The sequence below is a fragment of the Chiloscyllium plagiosum genome, unplaced genomic scaffold, assembly GCF_037043375.1.
Source record: "Chiloscyllium plagiosum isolate Xiang-an unplaced genomic scaffold, Cpla_swu_hap1 HiC_scaffold_48, whole genome shotgun sequence".
In the NCBI taxonomy this organism is placed as follows: Eukaryota; Metazoa; Chordata; class Chondrichthyes; order Orectolobiformes; family Hemiscylliidae; genus Chiloscyllium; species Chiloscyllium plagiosum.
In genome coordinates, this window is record NW_028270186.1 from 39,950,378 (window position 1) to 39,975,324 (window position 24,947).

General features: G+C 52.6%; 1 long non-coding RNA gene across 1 annotated transcript in view; it reads right to left on the minus strand.

Moving 5' to 3' along the window:
• Window positions 1-9,939: 9,939 nt before the first annotated feature.
• Window positions 9,940-24,947, minus strand: part of LOC148135882 (uncharacterized) — an 88,304-nt gene continuing 73,296 nt past the window's right edge. The window contains exon 6 of the long non-coding RNA XR_015754887.1: window positions 9,940-10,142. This is a non-coding gene — a long non-coding RNA (uncharacterized LOC148135882). The remainder of the gene's footprint in view (window positions 10,143-24,947) is intronic.

Sequence of the window (24,947 nt, forward strand, 5' to 3'; positions counted from 1 at the left end):
CCAGTCACTGGGACAGAGCAGAGGGGTCCAGGGAGAAAGAGGGAGAGAAACTACAGAAAAGAAAGAAAGATGGACGGACAGACAGTGAGAGGGAGGGAGAGAACAAGAGAAAGACAGGCAGGCAGAGGTGGGGGGGGGGAGAGAAAGTGAGAAGAACTGAGAGAGAGCAGGAGAGAGACAGACAGAGAGAGAGAGACAGTGAAACTCCAGGAAGAGAAATACAATGTCAGACAGATGCAAGGTGAAAATGGGGAGAGAAAGACAGGGAGAGAAGTTCAGGCAGACAGCAAGACAGAAATCCCAGGGAGAGATATAGGACAGAGAGAGAGAGAGATGAGTTGCAACAGCAGAGAGATGGAGCTGAGAGAATTGGGTGGTGGTGGAGGCTGCTGTGATGTGGCTAGAAGGATGTACAGACAGGAATAGCAAGATCCCACCGAGCAGAGGGACAGATGCAGAGAGAGAAGAGCAAGGTGTTAGTTTTGTGAAAGACTGAATGATTAAGCATTCCTTAAAAATCTGGTGAGGTGACAAAGGAGGAAGGGAATCTACTGGGAAATGTAAACAGGACAGAGATGTGAAGGATGTTGAGAGATAGGGATTGAAGGAAAGATGTGGGAGAGAGAACTGGGAACACAAAAATAGACATGAGAGCCGCAGAGAGAGAGGGAAGCAGTGAAATCTGTGGGATCAGATCCCTCTCTAGCATTTTGCTCCTTTGTCTCTTTTGTCTCTCCCCGTTCCCACAGACGGCTTGAATCCCACAATTCGTGTGTGTGTGTGTGTGTGTGCGTGTTGTGTGTGCGTGTGCGTGTGTGTGTGTGTTGTGTGTGCGTGTGTGCTTTAGTCTGATGATTCCTCATGGCAGAATAATTTGATTCTCTGTCTCCGTATTGTCCTAGTTTCAGCTCCCAAATCGAATGTTGAATCATCCACGATCCTATTGAATACCAGAGCAGGCTCGAGGGGCTGAATGGTCTCCTCCTGTTCCTATTTCGGATGGTCTTATGTTGTTAACACTACCTCCCAGCTCTTGGCCCCCACACTGGAGGTTAGGACGACACAAGGGCCTGATCTGTAGAGTGCTGCCCTCTTCTGTGAGTCTCGGAGGGAACCAGCCTGATTTGGATTGGAGTTGCAGCCTCTCAGTGAGAAGTGAAATCTCCTTGAGGTTCCCCTCAGTCTCTCACTGTAAGGTGGAGCAGGGCAGTCACGGGGAAGCAAACAGCAGGCCAGATGTGCCCTGTCCTCCAGCTCCATTTCAGAATGCAACATGGGAGGGGCTTGTTTCCTTCATCAGCTTCCCGTGCTCTCCCTTCTGGGTTAGAGTGGGGCCGAATGGCCTTGCTCCTAGCTCCTAATAAGGTGCAGGCTGGCTATGATTGGGTTATACAGGGCATGCCCCTGGAGTGAAGTCAGTTAGCTCAGTTGGCTGGGCAGTTAGCTTACCACACTAGCTAGAGTTACTCTGAAGGACTTTTCTTCCCAACCTCTCCCCTCAGCCGGGCCATGGTGACCCTCTGTTTAAATCCCCACCAGACACCGTTCTGTAATGCGGAGCTGCCCCATGCTCTGGTAAGACTACGGTGACATTACATTGGTTTGTACCTTGGGCACTGTGTGCAGGATTAGTCACTGCATTGCCAGAGGGATATTAGTGTGTGGGGAAGGTTTACTGGATGAATCCCCACTGGACTGAACAGCACTCCCTTTCCCCCAGTTAAGTCACTCTTGCAGCTTTTGTGTCTTTGGAGACACAAGGACCAATTCACCTGAAACAGCTGCTGGATTTTATATTTATGGGCACCCAATAAGATTGGCTAGTTTACATACACACACATACATACACACACTCACACACACACACACAGACACACACTCCCTCAAATACAAACACAGACACACTCTCACAAACACATACACACAGGCACAACTTTCTCTCTCACACATACACACACAAGCACACACTTTCTCTCTCACACACATATACGCTCCCTCAAATACACACCTGGACACGCTCTCTCACACATACACGCAGACACACTCTCTCTCACAGACACACTCTCACTCACACACACAGACACTCTCTCTCACGCACACACAGACACACACTCTCTCTCACACAGACACACTCTCTCTCACACACACATACACACACGCTCTCTCATTTACACACACACTCTCACACACACAATCTCATTCTCTCACACACCCACTCACTCTCACGCACACAGACACACTCTCTCTCACACACGCACACTGTCTCTCACACACATACACACAGACACACGCTCCCTCAAACACACACAGACACACTCTCTCACACACACATAAACACACAGTTACTCTCTCTCTCACACACATACACACGCAGACACACGCTCCCTTAAACACACATAGACACACTCTCTCTCACACACACACACTGACACACTCTCTCACGCACACAGACACTCTCCCTCACACACACAAAAACACACAGTTACATTCTCTCTCACACACACGCAGACACACACTCCCTGAAATATACATAGACACACTCTCTCTCTCACACACACACATTGACACACACACACTCTCTCTCACACACACACATGGACACACAGACTCTCTCTCACACACAGACACACTCACTCTCACACACATGCACACACACACACTCTCTCACACACACATACACACTCTCTCTCACACAAGACACACTGTCATACACACCCATAGACACACAGACACACACACAACTAGACACACAGACACATTCTCTCACACACAGACACACTCTCTCACACACAGGCACACTCACACACACACATACACACAGACACACTCTCTCTCACACACCCTCACTCACACACATGCACACAGAGACACACACACCCTCAAACACACACACAGCCACTCACTCACATGAACATGCACTTTCTCTCTCACGCACAAATATACAGACACACAGAGATACACATGCATCTACTCTTTCACACACACAAACACGGGCAGTCTCTCTCTCTCTCTGTCTCTCTCTCTCTCTGTCTCTCTCTCTCTCACACACACACACACACACACATACACACAGCAGTAAAGGAATGGTTGAGGTTTTGATGGAGAAATGATTTCTCCGAGGACTGAGCCATGATCTCACATGATGACTGCTCCAGGGAGACAGGCAGCAGCTGCAGAGACTTGTTGGATCTTCCTGTGCACCACCTCTTGCATCGACAGCATTAGTCTGTTTGGGTGCTGCTTTTCTAAAATGTCTCCAAGCAACAAGTAACAATAGATTGATGAAAGTTTTCCCCCAAACCATGTTTCAGACACATGCTGCTGTTATTTTTCACTGATTGTGTAAAATGATCTGAATCTTCTGAAATGGGGAGTGGCTTCCATTTCAAACTACGACACCAGAGTGCCTCGGGGACCCTGAGGAAATGATCAGGGAATTGCATCTATTCCTTTCTATCCTCTGCACTCTGTACCAGGAGATAGTGCTCCCTCAGTACCTCAGATAGTGCTCCCTCAGTACCTCAGATAGTTCTCCCTCAATACCTGAGATAGTTCTCACTCAGTACCTCAGATAGTGCTCCCTCAGTACCTCAGGAAGTGCACCCTCAGTACCTCAGATAGTTCTCCCTCAATACCTCAGAAAGTGCTCCGTCAATACCGAAGAAAGCATCACTTTGATGTGTTTAACCCCCAAAGCCCCTCAGACAGTAGTTCCACAAAACATTCACATCCTCAACACTTCAGGGCTCAGCCCAGCTCCCCCCTCAGACTGTGTTCAAACCCCTTCAGACTGTAAGGACCCACATCCACCCCTGTCCAAGATTGGAGCCCAGGTCCCCAGAACATTACTTGTCTCTCTGGATTAATTTTAGAATTCCTACAGTGTAGAAGCAAGCCATTCCGTCCATTGGCTCCACACTGACTGTCTGAACAGCATCGCACCCAGACTCACATCCTCTACTCTATCCCTGTAATACTGCATTTCCCATGGCATCTTTGGGCGGTGGGAGGGAACTGGATCACCCTGAGGGAACCCGCACAGATACAGAGAGAATGTTTAAACTCCACATAGACAGTCACCGGGAGTTAGAATCAAACCACTGAGGCACCGTGCTGTCCTCTCTCCTTGGATGCCATCTCATCTAACCTTATACTAAGCAGTCTCCCATGTGAAACCTTCTCATCTGTCTCCATGGTCTACCCTTCAAAAGCTCTATCAAGTTGGGTACATCATTTCCACAAACAAAGCCAAGCTGACCATCCCTAATCAATTCTTGCTTTTCCAAATGCATGTAAGTTGTCTCTCAGAATGCCCTCCAACAGCTTACCCACCACTGCCATCAGGCTCACAGCTCCATAGTTCAATGGCTGTTCCTTGCAGCCTTACTTCAATAATGGCCCATCATTAATCACCCTCCAGCCTTCAGGGACCTCACCCGTTGTCACTGATCGGTCCATCTGACAAGGCCATCTCCATCCTTCTGTAACCTAAGGCTATCCTCCTCAGTATTTATCACCCAACCAATCCCCATATCATTCATGAACCCAATGATTAACCCTCCACCATTCAAACCTAAATCTTTTCTAACAACCACATCAGCAAGACCCCAACAGTGAGACATGAACAGACAGAGATTTCTAACTGGGCCATCACTGTCTGCTTCCTGCCACTCAGCATTCTGCACCAAATTCCTTGGATCTTGAGTTTTTATGTTCACTATCAGTTTCCCATATGGATCCTGATAAAAGCCTGACTGACCTCCAAGCAGACGACAGGAAAGTATTGCCCTTATTTACACACCTGGTCACCTCCTTAAAAAGTGCAATCCCATTGGTCAGACCTGCCCTCCCCTTAACACAACCATTCTGACTGTTCATCATGAACTCCAGTCTCTGTAAATGCTGATTAATTCTATCTCCCAAAATTGCTTCCAACAGACGTCCCACCCACGATATTAGCCTGACTGGCCTGTAGCTGCCTGGTATATCCCATGTTCCTACTTGAATAACAGTACCACATGGTCAGTCCGACGGCACCTCTCCTGTGGCCAGATGGGATTTGAAAATGTTTGCAAGTGTCCCTGCTACTTCCTCCATCCCCTCATTCGGTAAACCGAGATACATTTCCACCGTCTTTGGAGATTTATTGGGTTGTAAGCAGGCCAGACCACTCAGAACCATCTCTCTCTCTATATATGCTAATACATTTAATTGTATCACAGAGCATCTCCACGATTTCATACCGTCCCTGTCCCAATGAGCATTGACAAAATGCATCCATTCACTGTAGCCTCTGGGTCCATGCACAACTTCTCACTGTGTTCCACAACCTCCTCTTTCTCTCATTATCAATTCACCCTTAATGTCACTGTAAAGTCCTTTCAGATTTTTATTTCCTCTCTTAACACTCCTCGCTCCCAGGCAAATAGCCTGCGATACGATTTGGAGGAGTGTGGCATGTCAGTCTGGATGTGGATTAGCATTGGGAAGCTCAGAAATAAGGAACACACGACTGTGCTGAGTGTGGGGCAGTGGGATTCATTTGGGATGAGCAGACGGAAGCTGAGGAATGAGCCTCAGCCCTGTCGGCTGCAAAGGGACTTGGATATGATGCAGAGTTGGGCTGAGGAGTGGCAGATGGAGTTCTACCCTGCCAAGTGTGAGGTTGTCCATTTTGGAAAGACAAATAAGAATGCGGAATACAGGGTTAACGGTAAGGTTCTTAGTAAGGTTCTTAGTAAGGAGCAGAGGGATCTTGGGGTCTATGTTCATAGATCTTTGAAAGTTGCCACTCAGGAGGATAGAGCTTGTAAGAAGGCCTATGGTGTATTAGCGTTCATTAGCAGAGGGATTAATTCAAGAGTCGTGAAGTGATGTTACAGCTGTACAGGACTTTGGTTAGGCCACATTTGGAGTACTGTGTGCAGTTCTGGTCGCCTCACTTTAGGAAATATGTGGAAGCTTTGGAGAGGGTGCAGAGAAGATTTACCAGGATGTTGCCTGGAATGGAGAATAGGTCGTACAAGGATAGGTTGAGAGTGCTAGGCCTTTTCTAGTTGGAACGGAGAAGGATGAGGGGTGACTTGATAGAGGTTTATAATATGATCAGGGGAATAGATAGAGTAGACAGTCAGAAACTTTTTCCCCGGGTACAACAGAGTGTTACAAGGGGACATAAATTTGAGGTGAAGGGTGGAAGGTATAGGGGAGATGTCAGGGGTCGGTTCTTTACCCAGAGAGTGGGGGGTGGGGGGGGGGGGGCATGGAATGCGCTGCCTGTGGGAGTTGTAGAGTCAGAATCTTTGGTGACCTTTAAGTGGCAATTGGATAGGTACATGGATGGGTGCTTAAGCTAGGACAAATGTTCGGCACAACATCGTGGGCCAAAGGGCCTGTTCTGTGCTGTATTGTTCTATGTTCTATGTTCTATATCCTCTGACAGTGCAGCGCTCCCTCAGTACTGACCCTCTGACAATGCAGCTCTCCCTCAGCACTGCTCCTTTGACCCTGCAGCACACCCTCAGAAATGACGCTCTGACACAACAGCTTTCCCTCAGTACTGACCCTCTGACTCTGCAGCACTCTCTTTGTTCTGACATTTCCACTGTGCAGCATTCCCTCAGTACTGACACTCATACAGTGTGGCATCCCCTCAGTACTGACCCTCCGACAATGTGGCACTCCCTCAATACAGATGCTCTTACAGTGCAGCACTCCCTCGGTACTGACCCTCCGATAACGTGGCATTTTCTCAGTACCGACCCTCCGACAGAGCAGAACTCCCTCAGTACTGACAATCTGACAGTGCGGCACTGCCTCATTCCTGCACTTCTGATAGTCCAGCAATTCCTCAGTACTGACCCTTTGGCAGTGCAGCACTCCCTCAGTACTGACCCTTTGGCAGTGCAGCACTCCCTCAGTACTGACCCTCTGAAACAACACTCCCTCAGAACTAACACACTGACCGTGTAGCTCTCCCTCAGTAATGACCCTTTGAGTGTACATCAATCTCTCAGTACTGACCCCCTGGCAATGCAGCAATCACTCAGTACTGACTGTCCGACAGATAGCATGGCACTCCCTCAGTACTGACCCCTCACAGGGTGGTGATCCCTCAGTACTCATCCCCTCAGAGTGCGTTGCTCCCTCAGTTCTAACCCTTTTTTCAGTGCAGCGCTCCCTCAGTTGTAACCGTCTCAAAGTGCGACACTCTGACAGCATGGCCATCCATTAGTACTGACCCTCAGAGAGTGCGCACTTCATCATTACTGACCGTCTCCCTGCACAGCAATCCCTCCATCCTGACGTTCTGACAATGCAGCACTCCCTCCACACTGACCCCCTTACAATGCTGCACTCCCTCCATACTGACCCTCTGACAATGCTGCACTACCTCCACACTGACCCTCTGACAATGCTGCACTCCCTCCATACTGACCCTCTGACAATCCTGCACTCCCTCCACACTGACCCTCTGACAATGCTGCACTCCCTCCACACTGACCCTCTGACAATGCTGCACTCCCTTCACTTTGATCCTCTGACAATGCTGCACTCCCTCCATACAGACCCTCTGACAATGCTGCACTCCCTCCACACTGACCCTCTGACAATGTTGCACTCCCTCCACACTGATCCTCTGACAATGCCTTACACCCTCCACACTGACCCTCTGACAATGCTGCACTCCCTCCACACTGACCCTCTGACAATGCTGCACTCCCTCCATACTGACCCTCTGACAGTGCGGCACTCACTCAGTACTGACGCTCACACAGTGCAGAACCTCCTCAGTACTGACCATCTGACACTGTGGCAGTGCCCCCATACCGACCGTGTGACAGTGCGGTACACCCTCAGTACTGACCCTCTGGCAGTGCTGCTCTTTGACTGAGCAGCGCACCTTTAGTTCTGAAATTCTTACAGTGCAGCGCTCCCTCAGTACTAACTCTTTGAGAGTGCAGCACTCCCTCACTACAGACACGCTGACAGTGCTGCACTCTCTCAGTAATGACCCTCCGACAGTGCAACACTCCCTCAGTACTGACCCTCTGACAGTGCAGCACTACCTCAGTACTGAGCCTCTGACAGTGCAGTACTCCCTCAGCACTGACCCTCTGACAGTGCAGCACTCCCTCAGTACTGACCCTCTGACAGTGCAACACTCCCTCAGTACTGACCCTCTGACAGTGCAGCACTCCCTCAGTACTGACCCTCTGACAATGCTGCACTCCCTCAGTACTGATCCTCTGACAGTGCAGCACTCCCTCAGTACTGACCCTCTGACAGTGCAGCACTCCCTCAGTACTGATCCTCTGACAGTGCAGCACTCCCTCAGTACTGATCCTCTGACAGTGCAGCACTCCCTCAGTACTGACCCTCTGACAGTGCAGCACTCCCTCAGTACTGACCCTCTGACAGTGCAGCACTCCCTTAGTACTGATCCTCTGACAGTGCAGCACTTCCTCAGTACTGACCATCTGACAGTGCAACACACCCTCAGTACTGATCTTCCGACAGTGCAGCACTCCCTCATTACTGACCCTCTGACTGTGCACCGCTCCCTCAGTACTGACCCTCTGACAGTGCAGCACTCCCTCAATACTGACCCTCTCACAGTGCAGCACTCCCTCAGTACTGACCCTCTGACAGTGCAGCACTCCCTCAGTACTGACCCTCTGTCAGAGCTGCACTCCCCCAGTACTGACCCTCTGACAGTGCTGCACTCCCTCAGTACTGACCGTCTGACAGTGCAGCACTCCCTCAGGACTGACACTCTGACAGTGCAGCACTCCCTCAGTTCTGATCCTCTGACAGTGCAGCACTCCCTCAGGACTGACCCTCTGACAGTGCAGCATTCCCTCAGTACTGACCCTCTTTTCTTCTATTTCATAGAGTCTTGTGGAAATTTGGAGACATTGGGTCTGCAGATTCTGAGGAAGCCTGAGAGAGACACACAAACCAAACCATGTCTGAAACTCTCTGTAATAGACTATTCAGAGGCACAGAGTCACAGAGGTGCACAGCTTGGAACCAGTCCCTCCTGTCCAACTCGTCCATACCCACCTGATATTCTCATCTCAATTCATTCATTAGCTAGCACTTGGCTGATACCCCTCTAAACCCTTCCTATTCACATACTCATCCTGATGCCTTTTAAATATCACAATTGTACCAGCCCCCATCACTTCCTCTGGCAGCAACCTGCATGCCCTTGAATAAGTGCTCAAACATTCATACTGTCGATACAAACTCTAATAAACACCAACCTACGAAAGCTATCATTGTCAATTTCAACCCACCCTTGGCTTCTTCATTATGCTGATTTCAACACAGGGAAAGAAACAGAGTTAGTGACCATCCACCGTAACCCTGTTATAAAACTTATTTTCACATGTGGCTTGTATGTGATTCCCACACCCTCTAATAGTTGCCTGGAAGGTGGGGGGTGAGCTGTACTCTCCTGCTGCAGTCCTTGGGTGTCCCCCAGTGATGTTAGGGAGGGAGCTCCAGGATTTTGACCTGGACCACGTAAAGAGCTCTCTTACTGTAGTGCCCTTTTAAAGTTGGGAAGATATTATAGACCAGGAGGACCCGAGAGCTGCTGTCTTGTCAGAGAGAGAGGCCTGGTGGGTCACCTCAGGTGAGGGGCGATGTTGAGAAGCTGGGGCCTTCATGGTAATTTCAGACATGATAGAGATTGAGCCAACAATGTTGGCATCACGAACCTGTTAGCTGTGGGACGTGATCCTCCTTTGTAGCAGAGGGATTCAATCCCTTTAATCGACCAAGCTTGAGAATTCAACCCTAAAATCAATCTGTATGGACGCGCTGGAGACCTGAACCATCAATCCCGAGATTGCTGAAGAAACCTAACATGTCCGGCAGCATCTCTGAAGGGAGAGGGAGAAAGAGACAGAGACAGAGTTCACCTTTCAATCCAGTGATTTCTGCGGGAAGGTTCCATCAGAACAGACCGTTTGAGGAAGGGTCACTTGAAATGCGAATTGTTCCTCTCTCTCTTCACCGTTGCTACCTGCTGAATTCTGCTGAATTTCCCCACCATCTGTTTGCTTGAGAATTTGACCTGATCCAAGCGTCACTGAGTAATTCAGTCTGTGTTCAATGTCCTAAGGCTGCTCCTGTAGAAAGTTGACAAACAGGTTTAAGGCTTTGTAAGGTATTGTATTCGGAGGGCGGGGTACATGGGAGAACAGATACAGAACACAGACACTTCACAAAGATCCTTCTCAATGTAACTTTGTGATGTTAATTCAGAAGAAACAGCTCAGACCTAACATTTCAGTTTATCAGCCAAGGGGAGTATATATGTCATGGCAAAGACTTGTTTTAAAGACTGTACAGAACAGAACTTTAGTGACTATGTTTGTACGTAAAGTTTTTTTGTGAATAAAGTCTCTTTTTGAAATTGATATAAATATTTTTTCGAGGGGGACCAAGCATCTTGAGCTTGTGGAGGCATTGCCCTTGTCCCTAATCTTTCTTAAATAAACGCTAGACAAGTTCGATACTCCCCGGGTACAGACATCAAACGGTCATCAACGGGGAGGAGATGGTGGGATGGTCACGGGGGCTCAGTGTTGCCTCACCCCACCCGGGTTCGATTCCAGCCTTGGGTGACTGTCTGTGTGGAGTTGGCACATTCTCCCCGTGTCAGCCTCCGGGTGCTCCAGTTCCCACCCACTGTCCAAAGATGTGCAGGCTGGGTGGGTTCGCCAGAGGGAATGAAGGGATCCAGGGACAGAGAAGGTGGGTGGGATGCTCTGCCAAGGGTCAGTGCGAACCTGATAGGCCGAATGGCCTGCTTCCATGTTCTATGATCAATCCAGAAACTCAAATACTGTTCTGGGCCCTGGGCTCCAATCTTGGAGGTGGCTGTGGGTCATCACAGTGAGAACAGGTTTGGGAATGAACACGGTCCAAGGGGGCAACAGGTTTGCTTTCTGAGCTGTTGAGGGCATGAATGTTCTGTCGAGGTGCTTTGGGGATAAACATACTGAGGGGATGGTTTCTAAGGTATTGAAGGAGCACTATCTGTCAGTGCAGGGTGCAGATGGTCGAAAGGTCCAGATACACTTCACAGAACATAGAACAGTACAGCACAGAACAGGCCCTTCAGCCCACGATGTTGTGCCAAACATTGATCCTCATGTAAGGGAAACCTAAAGTATGAACACTCAAATTTCTGTGACCATATGCATGTCCAGCAGTCTCTTAAATATCCCCAATGACCTTGCTTCCACAACTGCTGCTTGCAACGCATTCCATGCTCTCACAACTCTCTGCTTAAAGAACCCGCCTCTGACATCCCCTCTATACTTTCCGCCAAACAGCTTAAAACTATGACCCATGGTGTTAACAATTTCTGCCTTGGGAAAAAACAGTCTCTGGCTATCAACTATATCTATGCCTCTCATTATCTTGTACACCTCAATTAGGTCCCCTGTCTTCCTCCTTCTTTCCACTGAAAAAAGTCCGAGCTCAGTCAACCTCTCTTTGTTAGATAAGCCCTCCATTCCAGGCAGCATCCTGGTAAACCTCCTCTGAACCCTCTCCAAAGCATCCACATCTTTCCTATAATAGGGCGACCAGAACTGGACACAGTATTCCAAGTGCGTTCTAACCAAAGTTTTATAGAGCTGCAACAAGATCTCACGGCTCTTAAACACAATCCTCCTGTTAATGAAAGCCAAAACACCATATGCTTTCTTAACAACCCTGTCCACTTGGGTAGCCATTTTAAGGGATCTATGTACCTGCACACCAAGATCCCTCTGTTCCTCCACACTGCCAAGAGTCCTGTCTTTAATCCTGTACTCAGTTTTCAAATTTGACATTCCAAAATGCATCACCTCCATTTATCCAGGTTGAACTCCATCTGCCACCTCTCAGCCCATCTCTGCATCCTGTCAATGTCCCGCTGCAGCATACAATAACCCTCTATACTGTCAACGACACCTCCAACCTTTGTGTTGTCTGCAAACTTGCTGACCCCTCCTTCAATCCCCTCATCCAAGTCATTAATAAAAATTACAAACAGTAGAGGCCCAAGGACAGAGCCCTGTGGAACACCACTCACCACTGACTCCCAGGCAGAATATTTTCCTTCTACTACCACTCGCTGTCTTCTGTAGGCCAGCCAATTCTGTATCCAGACAGCTAAGTTCCCCTGTATCCCATTCCTCCTGACCTTCTGAATGAACCTACCATGGGGAATCTTATCAAATGCCTTACTGAAGTCCATATACACCACATCCACAGCTCGACCCTCATCAACTTGCCTAGTAACATCCTCAAAGAACTCAGTAAGGTTTGTGAGGCATGACCTGCCCCTCACAAAGCCGTGTTGATTGCATTAAATCAAGCCATGCTCTTCCAGATGGTCATAAATCCTGTCCCTCAGAATCCTTTCTTACTCCTTACAGACGACAGACGTGAGAGTGTGTGGTCTGTAATTGCCGGGGATTTCCCTATTTCCTTTCTTGAAGAGAGGAATTATATTTGCCTCCCTCCAGTCCTCAGGTATGACTCCAATGGAGAGCGAGGATGTAAGGATCTTCGCAAGCAGCGAAGCAATCACATTTCTCACTTCCCAAAGCAGCCGAGGACAAATCTGGTTTGGCCCTGGCGACTTGTCAATCTTAATGTTTGTCAAAATGTTCAGCACATCAACTTCCTGAATACCTATCTGTTCCAGCATGATTACCTGCTCCTCAATGGTTTCATTCACTACAAGGTCCTTTTCTTTAGTAACGACAGAAGCAAAAAACTCATTTAGGGGGTTCCCCTGCCTCCTCAGACTCTACACACAAGTTCCCTATGCTATCCCTGAGCGGCCCTACTCTTTCTTTGATCATTGTCTTACTCCTCACATCCGTGTAAAATGTCTTTGGATTCTCCCTAATCCTTCCTGTCAAGCCTTTTTCCTGCCCCCTCCTGGCTCTCCTCAGGCCATTATTGAGCTCCTTCCTCGCCTGCCTGTAATCCTCTAGAGCTGAGCAAGACCCTTCCTTCCTCCACCTTACGTAAGCTGCCTTCTTTCTTTCGAAAAGAAGCTCCTCCGCTCTCGACATCCAAGGTTCCTTTATCTTACCCCTTCTTGCCTGTCTCAGAGGGACATATTTATGCATCACTCGCAACAACTGTTCCTTAAACCGTCTCCACACGTCTACAGTGGCCTTGCCATGGAATAATTGCTCCCAGTCCATGGTTCCCAACTCACGTCTGATAGTACCATAGTTTCCTTTTCCCCAATTAAATATCCTCCCATTGTGCCTGCTTCTCTCCTTCTCCATGGCCATATACAATGTGAGGCAGTTGTGGTCACTGTCACCAAAATGCTCTCCCACCGCAAGATCTGACAGCTGCCCCAGCTCAGTGCCGAGCACCAAAATCAAAATGGCCTCTCCCCTCGTCACCCGCTTCAATGTGCTGAGTTAGGAAACCCTCCTGAACACACCTTACAAAAATAGCTCCTTCCAAACCATCTGCTCGAAGGAGGTTTCCAATCTATATTGGGAAAGTTAAAGTCACCCATTACAACAACCCTATTACATTCACTCTTTACCAAAATCTGCTGACCTATGCTTTCTTCAATCTCCCTGCTGCTGTTGCGGGGGGGTGGGCCTGTAGTAAACCCCTAATAAGGTGACTGCTGCCTTACTGTTTCTAATTTCCACCAATACTGACTCAGTAGGCAGACCCTCCTCGACAATGGTAACTTCTGCAGCTGTGATACCCTCTCTGATTTCCTTTCTGAATTCATTGCATGTGGTGTCCCTCAAGGGTTGGCCAGCACGGTGGCTCAATGGTGAGAACTGCTGCCTCACAGCATCAGGGACCCAGCTTCGATTCCAGACTCGGGCGACTGTCTGTGTGGAGTTTGCACATTCTCCCAGTGTCTGCGTGGGTTTCCTTCGGGTGCTGCGGTTTCTCCCACAGTCCAAAGATGTGCAAGTTAGGTGAAATGGCCATGCTAAAGTGCCTGTAGTGTTAGGTGCATCAATCAGTGGTAAACGTAGGGGAATGGGTCTGGATGGGTTCCTCTTCGGAGGGTCGGTGTGGACTTGTTGGGCCGAAGGGACTGTTTCCACACTGTAGGGAATCTAAGGGTCTATCCTTGGACCCTACTTTTTCTCACCTACATACTGCCAGGAGGTGACATTGTCCGAAAGCACCGTGTTAGGTTTCACATATACACTGACACTGCCCAGTTCTCCCTCCCCATCATCCCTCTCCATTACTCCACTGTTACTCAGTTATCAAACTGCTTATACCGCTCCCACTACTCGATTAGCTGAAATTTTCTCCAATGGCTACACGGTGGCACAGTGGTTAGCACTGCTGCCTCCCAGCGCCAGAGACCCAGGTTCAGTTCCCGCCTCAGGCGACTGACTGTGTGGAGTTTGGACGTTCTCCCCATGTCTGCGTGGGTTTCCTCCGGGTGCTCCGGTTTCCTCCCACAGTCCAAAGATGTGCAGGTCAGGTGTATTGGCCATGCTAAAGTGCCTGTAGTGTTCGGTAAGGGGTAAATGTATGGGTGGGTTGCGCTTCGGCGGGTCGGTGTGGACTTGTTGGACCGAAATGCCTGTTTCCACACTGTAGGTAATCTAATCTAATCTAATTGTTATGGTTAAACCCATTGCCTTCAGTTGCTATTACAAATTCCTTTCCCTTCCTGCTGAGCCCCTCCCTCCCACTGGGAAATATCTGAGGTAGAACTCCATTCTTTCCAATATTGCTGTAATATCTGACCCCAAGGTGACCTTCTGATCAGACATCCACACAATCACAAACATCAGGAATTCCATTCTCTAAAATGTTGCTTGTCTCCCGCTCACCCCTGCTCCATTGCTACTGAAACCCCTTACCTGTGTCGGTGTTGCCTTAAACTTGATGAATCTGAAGCCGAACCCTTGATTCCGTGACTGACCCAGAATCTGCGAGCTTTCTGTGTTTCCTGCACAATTCCCCCTGGTCCCTTTGTGGTGCCACTTTCTACAGTTTCCACCATTTAAATAGCACTGTTCTTTTATTATCTCCCCCAAAATGACCAATTCCCATTTTCCCAAATTATACTCCATCTGGCAACTTGTTGCCCCCTTCTCCTGTGCATCTCTCTCTCTCTTCACAATCCTCTTAGACCTTTACAGTTATGCCTTTTCTGACAGATTCCCCCCACCCCCCAATTCTTCTAACCGTTTACTGGGAACCCTGGGCAGTGGGAAGCGTGCAGTGTTGCTCTGTTTTCCGTGAGACTCTATGGTATGACTGGGAGGAGCTTGCTGCCCATTGGTCAGAATGGAGACAACTTGCCCATCGAGCTGCATGAGCCTTTCACCCCCCATGTCTTATTGATGAGGCACAGCGGCAACATGGAAGGAAAGAAAAGGAAGGAAATCCTGCTCTCCGCATCTCACTGACTCTTGGATCATTCTGTCCCATGTGTAAAACATCTGCCCTGTTCAATCACATGAAATTCCAAGGTGGAAACTCCTAGAAAGCCACATAGATTTCCCCCTGAACTAACTGCTGACCTCCACAAGGGGTAATGTGTCCAGTCATCCTGGGCCAGGAGGAGGGGATGGTGTGAGTTTCTAACCTGAACTGACAGTGATGGATTTTATAAACTTGTATTACAGGATACTACACGTGGGTATTCAGATGGTAATCTCAGTCATTGTAACACCAAACTCTGATTGAATTAGTCAATTCATCAGGACCTGGATATTTGCATTGTGTGTGAGTATTGTATTCCATCTGAATCCCATTTGCTGCATAAAAGTTCTCCTTTCAATCATCCCATTCTCTCAATAGTTCTCCCCACACCTTCAATGTGTCCTGTAATCCTTGTATAATGAGCTGATGGGTGTCAGGTTTATTATTATAACGGGTAACTTTTGTAAACCCCTCTGTCACAGTTCCCCTCAATTTCCTTTGCTGCAAGGAGAGCAATCTCAGTTTCTCCAAACCCCTGATTCCCCAATGTCTGTTTGCTCTCTATAAGGTACACATCAGAGTTGTGTTGGAACAGTGTCCACTCACCTACATCAGTGCAGCCCCCCTCCCCCCCCCCCAGCAATGTTAAAGAAAGTGAACATCCTCCAGGACAAAGCACTGTGCCTGAGTGGTGTCCCATCCACCACCCTCAGCATTCCCTCTCTCTACCCCCGAGGTACAGTGACATCACTGTGTAGAGGCAAAGTCAGTAATGTCCTACCAGACCACAGGGCTGCTCTCTCATTAGGGAGAGATGACTGGTGGTGGTTTAACCTGAAGGTTACCCCAGCCCAGGCAAGGGGAGAGGTTGGGAAGGAGAGTCCATCTATTGTATATCGATATTATCTACCCAAAGTATCAGCAACAACTATATCATGCCAATGAATAATGTAAAATAATATCCAAAACATGCTACTACAATCCCCCATTCCTTGAACCATCCTGGTAAATACCCTGTGCCCCATCTCAGGGACCCTGCCATCCTTCCCAATGTGTGGGCGATCTCTGGTTTGCACAGACCCAGCTGCTCTGTGTTCCTGTGGGTGACGCCATCATCGAGCACCAGTTGCACTAAACCTCACTGTCTGGGAGGGTGGGAGACACAGAATTCCCAACAGCATTTAAGGCATATTTAGGTGCACACTGTGATACCAAGACAGATGGTGCGAATGACAGTGTATTGGAAAATGGATCAGGATAGTTTGGTTATAGTTTTCTTTACTGGCACAGACTCAATGGCCCACAGAGCCTTTTTCTTTGCTGTCAACCTCGAGACACTTAATATAGGAATATGACCGGCCACCTTTGAAACCAGGTCAGAAAAAATGATAGGAGAATAGATGACACATGATTGGTCAATGTGTTTGGTAGGAAAGTAAGATGGAGCGGTCTAGGAGGAAATTCTGGAGCTCGATGCAGGAATCTGAAAGGGCCGTCATCAAGTGAGAAATAAAAATGGGATATCCTCAAGGCTGGAATCAAAGAAAGGCACATATAGCACAGCTTTGAGAGACTGGAGGGGATTAGAGTTAGGGAGGTGTCTGAGGCTGGAGAGGAATTATTAGAGATAAGGAAGATGTTCGCCGAGCTGGAAATTTGTCTTGCAGACGTTTCGTCCCCTGTCTAGGTGACATCCTCAGTGCTTGGGAGCCTCCTGTGAAGCGCTTCTGTGATGTTTCCTCCGGTATTTATAGTGGCCTGTCCCTGCCGCTTCCGGTTGTCAGTTCCTGAACCACTATAAATGTCGGAGGAAATATCACAGAAGGGCTTCACAGGAAGCTCCCAAGCCCTGAGGATGTCACCTAGACAGGGGACAAAACATCTGCAACACAAATTCCCAGCTCGGCGAACAGAACCACAACAACGATCACCCGAGCTACAAATCTTCTCAAAAACTTGGAAGATAAGGAAGAGTTGTGAGGCTGGGTGAGGTGACAGAGATAGGGAGAGATGTGAAGAGGGAGGGATGCAGAGATAGCAAGAATTAGAGTCGTAATGTTATGTAGCATGGAAACAGACCCTGTGATCCAATCAATCCATGTCAAACATAATTCCAAACTGAGGTAATCTCACCTGCCTCCCCTTGGTCCACATGTATCCAAACATTTCCTATTAGGTGCCTGTCCAAATGGGTTTCCCGTAGAGTCACTGTGGTGTGGAAACTGGCCATTTCGAGTCAGAGTCATTGAGATGTACAACATGGAAACAGACCCTTCCATCCAACCCATCCATGCTGACCAGATATCCTAAGCTGAAAATGTGTTGTTGGAAAAGCGCAGCAGGTCAGGCAGCATTCAGGGAACAGGAGAATCAACATTTCGGGCATAAGCCCTTCTTCGGGAAGCTTATGAGAAAGGTGGTAAGGAAAAGTCAGCAAACTATAGACCGGTGAGCCTGTAGTCAGTAGAAGGCAAGTTGTTGGAAGGGCTTATAAGGGGTAGGATGTACATGTAATTGGAAAGACAAGAATGATTAGGGATAGTCAGCATGGTTTTGTGCACGGAAATCACTAACTTGGATTTCAGAAAGATGGTCAGCAAGGTTCCACATAACAGACGGGTTAGCAAGTTCATCACCATAGAATACTAGGAGATGGGGAGACTTGGATACAAAATTGGCTGGAAGGTCATAGAGTCATAGAGATATACAGCACAGAAATAGACCCTTCGGTCCAACCCATCCATGCTGACCAGGCATCCCAATCCATTCTAGTCCCACCTGCCAGCATCTGGCCCATATCCCTCTAAACCCTTACAAAGCATGTTCCCACCGACAGAGGAACCTCAATTATGTGAACGAGTTGGGTGGGCACTAATTCATTCGGACAATCAATGATTCGGTGAATTGATTAAATGCCTTTCCTCTGGGGCTCGGAGTTTTCAAAGTCTGCTCCCCATTCAGGAGACTGCAGCAGCACACAGCACGATTGCCCACTCACACACAGCCCCCAGCCTGACCCTCACTGCCATCCTCACACCGCCCCCAGCCTGACCCTCACTGCCGCCCACATACCACTACCAGCCTGACCCTCATTGCTGTCCAATACCTCCCCCAGCTTGACCCACACTGCCGCCCACACACCGCCCCAGCTTGACCCTCACTGCCGCCCACACACCAACACCAGCCTGACCCTCATCGTCGTCCAACACCGCTCCCAGTCTGACACTCGCTGCTAACAAGATTCCGCCTCCAGCCTGACCCTTACTGCCACCCACACATTGCCCCACAGCCTGACACTCACCGCTATCCACTCACCACCCCCAGCCTGACCCTCACTGCTGCTCACACAACACCCCCAGCCTGACCCTCAGCATTGTCGAACACCGCTCCCAGCCTGAACCTCAACACTGCCCACACATTGTCCCACAGCCTGACACTCACTACCGTCCACTCTTCGCCCACAGCCTGACCCTCACCATCATCCACCACCGCTCCCAGCCTGACCCTCAATGCTGCCCACACATTGTGCCACACCCTAACCATCACCACCCCCCGCCTAACCATCACCAGCATCCGCACACCACCCCAGTCTCACTCTCACCGGAATCCACATTGCCCCCAGCCTGATCCTCACTGCCATCCACACACCACCCTCAACCTGACCTTCTCCGCTGTCCACACATCGCCCCCAGCCTGACCTTCACCGGCATCCACACACCACCCCCAGCCTGACCCTCACTGCCATCCACACACCGACCCAGCCTGACCCTTACCACCGTCCACTGTCCGCACACCACCCCAGTCTGACTCTCACTAGAATCCACACTGCCCCCAGACTGACCCTCACTGCCGTCCACACACCGCCCCCAACCTGACCTTCGCCGCCATCCACACATCGCCCCAGCCTGACCTTCACTGGCATTCACACACCACCCCCAGCCTCACCCTCACTGCCATCCACACACCGACCCAGCCTGACCCTTACTGCCATCCACACACCGACCCAGACTGATCTTCACTGCCACCCAAACAATGCCCCCAAGACTGACCCTCAGCGCCATCCATACACCGCCCACAGCCTGACTCTCACCACCTTCCAAAGACCTCCCCCAGGCTGGCCCTCACTGATGCCCACACACCGCACTCAGCCTGACCCTTACTGCTACCCACAAACCACCCCATCCTGACCCTAAGCGCCATCCACACACTGCCAACAACCTGACCCTCACCACCATCCACACACTGCCCTCAGCCTGACTCTCAGCGCCGTCCACACACCGCCCCAACCTGACACTCACCACCCTCCACACATTAGCCACAGCCTGACCCTCACCACCGTCCACACCCTGCCCCCAGCCTGACACTCACCACCGCTGACACTCCACCCCCAGTCTGAACCTCACTGCCGTCCACACACCACTGCAGCCTGTCCCTCACTGCCGTGCACACACCGCCCCCAGCCTGACCCTTACCACCGTCCACACACCGCCACCTGCCCGACCCTCACCACCGTCCACACACCGCCCCCAGCCTGACCCTCACCACCATCCCCACGCTACCCCCAGCCTGACCCTCACCGCCCTCGACTCACTACCCCCAGCTGGACTCTCACCGCACCCTGCCTGACCTTACTGCCCCCAGCCTGTCCCTCACCGCCGTCCAACATTGCCCCCAGCCTGACCCTCACCGCCAGCCTGACTCTCACTGCCCTCCACACACCGCCCCCAGCCTGACCCTCACTGCCGTCCAACACCGCCCCCAGCCTGACCCTCACCGCGAACCACTCAACGCCCCTAGCCTGACCCTCAGCACCGTCCACACACAGCCCCCAACCATGCCCTCACTGACGCCCACACACCGCCCCCGTCCTGACCCTCACTGCTGTCCAACACTGCCCTCAGCCTGGCCCTCACTGCTGCCCACATACCACCCCAAGCCTGGCCCTCACTGCTGCCCTCATACCATCCCCAGACTGACCCTCAATGCCATTCACACACCGCTCCCAGCCTCACCCTCAGTACCATCCACACACTGCCCCCAGGCTGACCCTCACTGCCACCCACACACCACCCCCAGACTGACCCTGAATGTCATTCACACACCGCCCCCAGCCTGACCCTCACTGCCGCCCACACACCAATCCCAGCCTGACCCTCATCGTCGTCCAACACTGATCCCAGGCTGACACTCACTGCTAACGACATTCCGCCTCCAGCCTGACCCTCGCTGCCACCCACACATTGCCCCACAGCCTGACACTCACCGCCGTCCACTCACCACCCCCAACCTGATCCTCACTGCTGCTCACACAACCCCCCCAGCCTGACCCTCAGCATTGTCGAACACCGCTCCCAGCCTGAACCTCAACGCTGCCCACACATTGTCCCACAGCCTGACACTCACCACCGTCCACTCTTCGCCCTCAGCCTGACCCTCACCATCATCCAACACCGCTCCCAGCCTCACCCTCAATGCTGCCCACACATTGTGCCACACCCTGACACTCACCACCCCCCCGCCTAGCCATCACCAGCATTCGCACACCACCCCAGTCTCACTCTCACCGGAATCCACATTGCCCCCAGCCTGACCCTCACTGCCATCCACACACCACCCTCAACCTGACCTTCTCCGCTGTCCACACATCGTCCCCAGCCTGACCTTCACCGGCATCCACACACCACCCCCAGCCTGACCCTCGCTGCCATCCACACACCGACCCAGCCTGACCCTTACCACCGTCCACTGTCTGCATACCACCCCAGTCTGACTCTCACCAGAATCCACATTGCCCCCAGACTGACCCTCACTGCCGTCCACACACCGCCCCCAACCTGACCTTCGCCGCCATCCACACATCGCCCCAGCCTGACCTTCACCGGCATCCACACACCACCCCCAGCCTCACCCTCACTGCCATCCACACACCGACCCAGCCTGACCCTTACTGCCATCCACACACCGACCCAGACTGATCTTCACTGCCACCCAAACAATGCCCCCAAGACTGACCCTCAGCGCCATCCATACACCGCCCCCAGCCTGACTCTCACCACCTTCCAAAGACCGCCCCCAGGCTGGCCCTCACTGATGCCCACACACCGCACTCAGCCTGACCCTTACTGCTACCCACAAACCACCCCATCCTGACCCTAAGCGCCATCCACACACTGCCAACAACCTGACCCTCACCACCATCCACACACTGCCCTCAGCCTGACTCTCAGCGCCGTCCACACACCGCCCCAACCTGACACTCACCACCCTCCACACACTAGCCACAGCCTGACCCTCACCACCGTCCACACCCTGCCCCCAGCCTGACACTCACCACCGCTGACACTCCACCCCCAGTCTGAACCTCACTGCCGTCCACACACCACTGCAGCCTGTCCCTCACTGCCGTGCACACACCGCCCCCAGCCTGACCCTTACCACCGTCCACACACCGCCCCCTGCCCGACCCTCACCACCGTCCACACACCGCCCCCAGCCTGACCCTCACCACCATCCACACGCTACCCCCAGCCTGGCCCTCACCGCCCTCGACTCACTGCCCCCAGCTGGGCCCTCACCGCCCCCAGCCTGACCTTACCGCCCCAAGCCTGACCTTACTGCCCCCAGACTGTCCCTCACCGCCGTCCAACTTTGCCCCCAGCCTGACCCTCACCGCCGTTCAACACCACCCCCAGCCTGACCCTCACTGCCGCCCACACACTGCCCCCAGCCTGACCCTCAGCGCCGTCCAACACCGCCCCCGCCTGACCCTCACTGCCGCCCACTCACCGCCCCTAGCCTGACCCTCAGCACCATCCACACACAGCCCCCAACCATGCCCTCACTGACGACCACACACCGCCCCCGTCCTGACCCTCACTGCTGTCCAACACTGCCCTCAGCCTGACCCTCACTGCTGTCCAACACTGCCCTCAGCCTGGCCCTCACTGCTGCCCACATACCACCCCCAGCCTGGCCCTCACTGCTGCCCTCATACCACCCCCAGACTGACCCTCAATCCCATTCACACACTGCCCCAAGCCTCACCCTCAGTACCATCCACACACTGCCCCCAGGCTGACCCTCACTGCCACCCACACACCACCCCCAGACTGACCCTGAATGTCATTCACACACCGCCCCCAGCCTGACCCTCACTGCCGCCCACACACCACCCCCAGACTGACCCTGAATTTCATTCACACACCGCCCCCAGCCTGACCCTCACTGCCACCCACACACCACCCCCAGACTGACCCTGAATGTCATTCACACACCGCCCCCAGCCTGACCCTCACTGCCACCCACACACCACCCCCAGACTGACCCTGAATGTCATTCACACACCGCCCCCAGCCTGACCCTCACTGCCGCCCACACACCACCCCCAGACTGACCCTGAATGTCATTCACACAGCGCCCCCAGCCTGACCCTCACTGCCGCCCACACACCGCCCCCAAACTACCCTCTATATCGGCCACACCCCACCCCACAGCCTGACCCTCACCGCCCCGGATGCACTGCCCCCAGCCGGACCCTAACGCACCCAGCCTGACCTTACCGCCCCCAGCCTGACCCTCACCACTGTCCAACATTGCCATCAACCTGTCCCTCACCACCATTCAACACCACCCCAGCCTGACCCCCACTGTCGCCCACACACCGCCCCCAGCCTGACCCCCACCACCGCCCACACACCACCCCCAGCCCGACCCTCAGCGCCATCCACATACCGCCACCAGCCTGACCCTCAGCGCCATCCACATACCGCCACCAGCCTGATCCTCAGCACCATCCACACTCCGCCCCCAGCCTGGTCCTCACTGCCGCCCACACACCGCCCTCAGCCTGACCCTCAGCGCCGTCTACACACAGCCCCAGCTTGACCCTCACCACAGTCTACACACTACCCAAGCATTACCATCGCTGCCACCCACACACCACCCCTAGACTGACCCTCAGTGCCATCCATACACCACCCCCAGTCTGACCCTCGCTGCCGCCCACACACGGTTCTCAGTCTGACCCTCACCACCACGCAAATGCCGTCTCCAGTCTGATCCTTTCTGCCATCCACACATCACCCCCAGCCTGACCCTCGCCGCCGTCTACACTCCATGCCCAGCCTGACCCTCACAGGGTCCCTCACAGGGACAGCGGTGAGGGTCAGGCTGGGGGCCATAAGGTCAGGCTGGGTGTGGTGAGGGTCCGGCTGGGGGCAGTGCGTCTGGGGCGGTGAGGGTCAGGCTGGGGGTGGTAAGGTCAGGCTTGGGGCGGAAAGGTCAGGCTGGGTGCAGTGAGGGTCCGGCTGGGGGCACTGCGTCCAGGGTGGTGAGGGTCAGGCTAGGGGGTGGGGTGTGGTGGAGCAGTGAGGTTCTGGCTGGGGGTGGTGTGTGGACGATGGTGAGGGTTAGTTTGGGGGTGGTGTGTGGGCGGCAGAGAGGGCCAGTCTGGGGGCGGTTGGTGGTTGGCGGTGAGGATCAGGCTTGGATGGTGTTGAATGGCGGTGAGGGTTAGGCTGGTGGCGGTAAGGTCAGGCTGGGGGCGGTAAGGTCAGGCTGGGTGTGGTGAGGGTCCGGCTGGGGGCAGTGCGTCCGGGGCAGTGAGGGTCAGGCTGTGGGGTGGTGTGTGGCGGAGCATTGAGGGTCTGGCTGGGGGCGGTGAGTGGACGATGGTGAGGGTTAGTTTGGGGCGGTGTGTGGGCGGCAGTGAGGGGCGGTGTGTGGATGGCGGTGAGGGTCAAACTGGGGATGGAGTCTGGGCAGCAGTGAGGGTCAGGCTGGGGGCGGTTGTGAATGGCATTGAGGGTCAGTCTGGGGGTGGTTTGTGGGTGGCAGTGAGGGTCAGCCTGGGGCAGTGTGCGGATGGCACTGAGGGTCAGGCTGGGGGTGGTGAGTGGACGGCGGTGAGTGTCAGGCTGTGGGGCAATGTGTGGGCGACATTGAGGGTCAGGTTGGGAGCGAGGTTGGATGACGGTGAAGGTCAGGCTGGGGGTGGTGTGTGGGTGGCAGTGAGGGTCAGGCTGGGGGCGGTATTGAACGGTGGTGAGGGTCAGGCTGGGGGTGGTGTGTGGGTGGCAGTGAGTGTCAGGCTGGGAGCGGTATTGAACGGTGGTGAGGGTCAGGCTGGGGATGGTGTATGGGTGGCAGTGAGGGTCAGGCTGGGGCTTTTGTTGGACGGCGGTGAGGGTCAGGCTGGGGGTGGTGTTGGACATTGGTGAGGGTCAGGCTAAGGGCAGTGTGTGGATGGCAGTGAGGGCCAGCCTGGGGGCGGTCTTTGGAAGGTGGTGAAGGTTAGGCTGGGGGCAGTGTGTGGACGATGGTGAGGGTCAGGCTGGGGGGCGGTGTGTGGACAGTAGTGAGAGACAGGCTGGGGGTGCTGTGTGAACAGCATTGAGGGTCAGCCTGGGGGCGGCGTGTCGGCGGTGGTGAGTGTCAGGCTGGGGGCACTATGTGGACGGGGGTGAGTGTCAGGCTGGGGGCGGTGTGTG